The sequence below is a fragment of the Trachypithecus francoisi genome, unplaced genomic scaffold (genome assembly GCF_009764315.1).
Source record: "Trachypithecus francoisi isolate TF-2019V2 unplaced genomic scaffold, Tfra_2.0 Lachesis_group1, whole genome shotgun sequence".
Lineage (NCBI taxonomy): Eukaryota > Metazoa > Chordata > Mammalia > Primates > Cercopithecidae > Trachypithecus > Trachypithecus francoisi.
In genome coordinates, this window is record NW_022681454.1 from 174,910,620 (window position 1) to 174,916,619 (window position 6,000).

Genomic DNA, 6,000 nt, shown 5'->3' on the forward strand with positions numbered 1-6,000 from the left:
GCAGGAGAATGGCATAAACCTGGGAGGCGGAGCTTGCAGTGAGCTGAGATCCAGGCGCTGCACTCCAGCCCGGGTGACAGAGCGAGACTCCATCTCAAAAAAAAAAAAAAAAAAAAAAAATGAATCTAACACTCTACCACTGCTAAACATTGCCATCACTACCTCGCTGGCCCAAGCTACCATCAACTTTTGCCTGAATTGCAATAGCATTTTAATTAGATGTTTTCCTTCTTTGTTTGCATTTCTACAGTCTATCTCACCATAGCCAGCGGGATACCTTTAAAATGTAGGTGTTATGGTTTGCATCTCTCCCCAGAAGCCCGTGTGTTGCATGACTCGTTTACTTTTTCCTCCGTCATCTTCTTGGAGAGTCCCTACCACTGAAGCCTTTTCTGAGCACCCATAAGAAATAGCAACCCCACTCCTTAAGCTCCCTAATTCCCTGCCTGGCTTTATTTTTCTCCATAGAGTTGTCAAGTTACCACCATTTGACATTTTTAATCTCTCTATCATCTATCTCTATCTCTTATCTATCATCCATCTCTTCTCATCTCTGTTTCATCTAATTATCTATTATCTATCATCCATCTCTCTCTTATCTTTCATTATTTATTTTCTACCTATATACCTATTATCTATAAATCATCCATCTCTCGCATCTATGTATGTATGTGTATATGTATGTATGTATGTATGTATGTATGTCTCTCTCTCTTTCTCTGTTAGCTTGTGTACTGTCTGTCTCTCCCTGTGAAAATGTCAAATCCATGAAGTGTTCTTGTCCATTGCTATATGCCTGATATTTAGAACAGTGTCTGGTAAACCATAGGTGATCAATAAATATTTATTGAAAGAATGATTAAATGGATACTTGAAATCAAAATCTGGTTACCAGCCTTGCCACAGACACCGTCCTGTGACAGGTCCCCCCCGCCCCCACCAAGTCTTGCAGTGGGGAGTCCAGTTGTGAAGCACACATGACAAAAGACCCTCCGAGGAAAATCTGTGGGGCTCTAATGGCACACAGTGTGGCCCGGCCTGATTCTTGTAGTAATAAACATTGAAAGCCCTTGAGAACGCAAGGCTATCAGATGATGTGGTATAAAAGAAAGAAAGAACAATGCACCAGCAAGCAGAAGATATGTATTTGGATTCTGAGTCTTATTACCTGTGGAGTCCTGAGCAAGTTCCTAATCCTATTTGGCCTCCATTTCTTATCTGTACAGTAACAGTGATGGATTCGCTTGTCTGAGATCCTTTCCACACCTTCGATTTCTGTTAATTTCTGTGGGTGTCTGAGGAAAGATGGAGATAGGGAGGGAGGTAAAAGGGAGGAAGACAGTCTTTTGATTATTCATATACCTGCTAAGAGATAGAAAGAAGGAGATAACTTGCAGTATAAAGAACATTGCATGGAAGAGATCATTTTGGCATGACTGCACTACATAGAACTTAGTTTTGTAATTGGGCATCTAAGCATTCTAAAAGAATACTCGATTTACACGAAGTTCCACATTTCTGTGTTTGGGGCCTGATGCTTGCTTACATCTTTAGTCCAGACCTGGAGCTCTGTTTTCTGTACATCATAGTTGGAGCTTGGGGTCTTTACAGGCCATATTGAATGTAATTATTCATTTGTAGGTAATTACTAAAATAAAAACTGATCTGAGTTTTCTTAAAATGACACAATACCTTTCTCCTCTAAACATTTTAATGTATTATTCGAAGAAGATTTATTCATGTTTGTGTACCACTTATGGAGATTTTAATTTAGTGATTAGTAAAATTATTTAAGAAACACAAACCCATGCTCAGCAATATTTTCCAATATGTTGAAATATTTCAACATACTGGAGATGGTGGGTTTCTTTTGTATTATGTCTTTGAAATTTAATATAAAGATATGATGTTCCATGCCAAGTGTGTGTTGCATTTTAGTTTATTTTAAATGAGTTCTCATGAAAGGTCGCACTCTTTATGACCATAGAAAGTTCATCATTATACTTAACTAGCCATTCTGTGCACAGTGTTTTATCAGGCAAAAACAAACAAAAGAAACATTTGATGTTTTACTAAGGCAGAATATGAATTGCTAACTTTACCTACATGGAACATGACACTGTGTTTCTTTATTCTTATTTTTATTTTTATTTTTTTGAGATGGAGTCTCGCTCTGTCACCCAGGCTGGAGTGCAGTGACGTGATCTTGGCTTACTGTAAGCTCCGCCACCCGGGTTCACACCTTTCTTCTGCCTGAGCCTCCTGAGTAGCTGGGACTACAGGCACCCACCACCATGCCTGGCTAATTTTTTTGTATTTTTAGTAGAGACGGGGTTTCACCATGTTAGCCAGGATGGTCTCGATCTCCTGACCTCTTGATCCGCCCGCCTCGGCCTCCCAAAGTGCTGGGATTACAGGCATGAGCCACCATGCCTGGCTGACATTGTTTCTTAAAAGCACAACCCCTTACGGGATCAAGCCAGCAGCTCAAAACTATATTCCAATTAATTGAGGACACTGCCGAGGAGGTCAAAGATCCCATAAAAAGTTAGTAAAGACATTAGATTTTAGACAATCAAAATAATCTGGAGAAATGATCTGTGGTCATAATGATTACCTGCAGGGCTGAAGAGAGCACTCAAGAGGATAATTACTGGGCACAGTGGCTCATGCCTGTAATCCCAACACTATGGGAGGCCGAGGCGAGTGGATCACCTGAGGTCAGGAGTTCGAGATCAGCCTGGCCAACATGGAGAAACCCTGTCTCTACTAAAAATACAAAAATTAGCTGGGCATGGTGACGCATGCCTGTAGTCGCAGCTACTCGGGAGGCGGAGATTGCAACGAACCAAGATCATGCCACTGCGTTCCCACCTGGGTGATACAATGACACTCTTTCAAAAAAACAAAACAAAACAAAACAAAAAAAAAACAAAAAGGAAGGAATACGCTAAAGTTTAAATTGTCGTGTATAAAGCATCTCACCCAGTCTAGTTACAAAGAAGAATTTAGACTTGTAAAATCTACCACAACATTTTGTTCTTTATCTGTAGGAAATATTTCTTTTTTCAGAAGCCAGGTAAATGGGAGTTTCAGATGGCGTGTTTCTGTTGGTTATCTTCTGAAATTGGAAAACAGAGATTGTAGTTCTTTTTTCAGTTGCTTTAAAGTGAACCCACATGCAACTACAGCCATTCCGTTTAAATGAAAGCTGAACCATTCAACACACCATAGTAAAGGTAATACCTAAAGTACATTCAGCAAAAAGGTTGTGGATGGAATATGAGACACATGGCTGAAACTACTATTAATACCTTGAGGTTAAAAATTGCTGAATGGATAAGCTGCATTGCTGTGGTTCACTAAAGGACAGAGACCTGTATTTGAACTGAGGGCTCATTTCTCTTGACCTGAATGTGTCATGGCAACAAACAACTTGCAGGGAAGTGGTAAATCATAGTCATTAAACAAACAAATCATTGCGTACTGTCACTTCCTACTTTGAAGAACTGAAGCCATCTTCAGTATTATATAGCCAAAAAGCATCCATCCCTTTGAAAAACTGCACAGGCTCCCTGCTTCCAAGTCATCTATTTCTCAGAGGCTTTACTTTTATAAGTGATTTTAAAATTTTTTGTAAAATTTATGTTTTTATTCTGTGCTACTCTGCCTCTCTTTTCTAACACCTAATTCTTAGCTTATAATCAGTTTCAAAAGTACACTAAAAACATCATCACAGATTTTCACTCCATCTTCAGGAATCTGATGTGGCCCCCCATTTTCCCAGGGGCAATGTCATGCAAAACGCCTTCTACTTCAGTTTGTTTCTCTATTTCTGTTCCGAGTGACCTGCAGCAAGAATTGCACTGCCCTCGCTCTGGAAAGTGGCAGTCCCCTACTGCTTATGATTATTGAGGTTCTTTGAGGCAGGGCTCACAATCTCAGATAAACTGTGCCCCTCAATTATAAGGGCTAGCTGAATATGATCCTTGCCTTACAAGTACCTTATTTTCCAATATGCAGTGTCTACATTCAATTATCAGACATTATTGGAAACACAAAGGTCACTACTTACATCTCAAAAGCTCTTAAAGCAAACATGTTATTGCCTCCTGTACATTTGGGCTTTAAAACCTCAGAATTCACTTCAGGAGGTTATTACCCTCATCTCTGTTCTTTTTGAACATCATAGCATGATGGAAAATGTCCTGGTCCAAATACCGAATCAGCCAACAAAGCAATTCAAAAGGAAAAACGCCGAGCTTTAAAAAATGTGATACAAAATGATTGCTTTCGTTCTCCGTCGCCTTTGTCCCCACCCTTCACTCCAATGTCAAAGCGAAAGCATCCTTTTGCTAGCATGACAATTTGAGCTAAGAATAAGAAGCCAGTCATTATTTTATCACTTAATATTAATTATAATAGTATTAGTCATGATGAACTCCTGTTGCATTATGTAGCTTTCAAATATATTCCCAAAGGACTTTGATTATAATTTGCCATTTTATTCATGTTCAATTATTTTAAAGTGTTGCTGAATTAACAAGATCCACTTAGCCTTAATCACTACTTACCTCATCAGTTTATAGCACTGACATGTCTGGCTTATAAAGACGATCTGTGACAGAAAGAGACGGAGCCATCATGGCCACGGCTGACACCCAGGCTCAGTTCTGAGGGGTGATGGTTCTGTGGGACAGGCACTGCTTCAGCCTTGGTAGCTAGATGAAAGCCTGCAGACAGAAGGAGGAGGGCATGGGAGGTTGTAGCTACTGAAAACTCTTGGTTGCTTCATTAAATACCTTGTCAATCTCTGGAATTATAAATGGAGTGTTCTGTATGTTTTCCTTCTGATGCACACTAATAGTCCTGGCTCTACTTGCCTTATGTCTTGAAAACATAGCTGCATTGAGATTGTGATATTGGTGGTGATGTTTTAAATGGAATACAACTCTGCCTGACTGCTAATTGGCTCTGGTTCATTTTTCATGACATTATTACATACTATTTCCATGAGTTCCTTTGTTCATTTTTCCCAAATTTTGTTTTCTTTCCACATTCTCTTTGGGCTGTCTTTTAGATTCTACCAATATACTTCATTTCTCCACTTGAGATTTACAAGATCTCTTATAATTCACACTAAGTTTCCTCATCTCGTTTTGTTGTGTCTTATGTAATTATGGCAAATCATCTACCAGGTAATGAAAAATTACCAAGATTCCTGGAGTGGCTATTTACCTTGCCATGGCACGGGTTAGTACTATGTAAGTATTATGCCCCTACTCATGTGTCCAGCACCAATATCAGATACTACAGTAGGTCCAGAAGATTAATATCAACAGCTTCTGACAATTCACTGAACAGGCCTATATAAGGTCACTAGGAAAGTAGTTATGTTCAAAATAAAATAGATGCTAGCCATCAGAAACCCCTAGATTTTATCAAACACCACCTCAGCACATGAAATGACTTTAATCAGAGTTCTAGGAACCAGTCTGGGGTAGCATTGATAAAGATTTCTACAGTTTCAGGTGGGAATTCTATATGTGAGCCTTTTAACTCGTTGACATTATAACTGAGAATTTCCCAACCATTCCATCTTCTACTCTCTGACTCAAGGATTTAATTCAAAGGAAAAAGTGAATTAAGATGGCCTGTGGCAATGTTCTCCCTTTTATCTAGCCTATCCACATTGTGCTATTTAAATTTACTATTCTCATACCTAGAACTTGCTTAGCGACTGGGACTGTGGCCTTTAATATTGCTCTGAAAACTGATAATGAGCAACTTGAACAGGGGTTTTTAGATTTTTTGTAATTAAAAGAAAAGTGTGATACATTCAATCATGACATGAAAATACACGTGCAAGCCCCAATCAAACCATGGCATTTTTTAAAAAGCTGTCAGAATAAGAGTTTTATACATTATCAATGTACATTTTATTGCTGTGCTGTATGCATGTACACACAACATATATATACACACGTGCTAACTTTCTTC

At 39.0% G+C, this 6,000-nt stretch overlaps 1 long non-coding RNA gene across 1 annotated transcript in view; it reads right to left on the reverse strand.

The window, feature by feature from the left end:
• The window catches only part of LOC117086167, a 92,742-nt gene extending 88,094 nt beyond the window's left edge, over positions 1 to 4,648 (reverse strand). The window contains exons 1-2 of the long non-coding RNA XR_004438225.1: positions 4,575 to 4,648; positions 1,169 to 1,295 (exon numbers count right to left, since the gene is read on the reverse strand). This is a non-coding gene — a long non-coding RNA (uncharacterized LOC117086167). The remainder of the gene's footprint in view (positions 1 to 1,168; positions 1,296 to 4,574) is intronic.
• Positions 4,649 to 6,000: the final 1,352 nt, after the last annotated feature.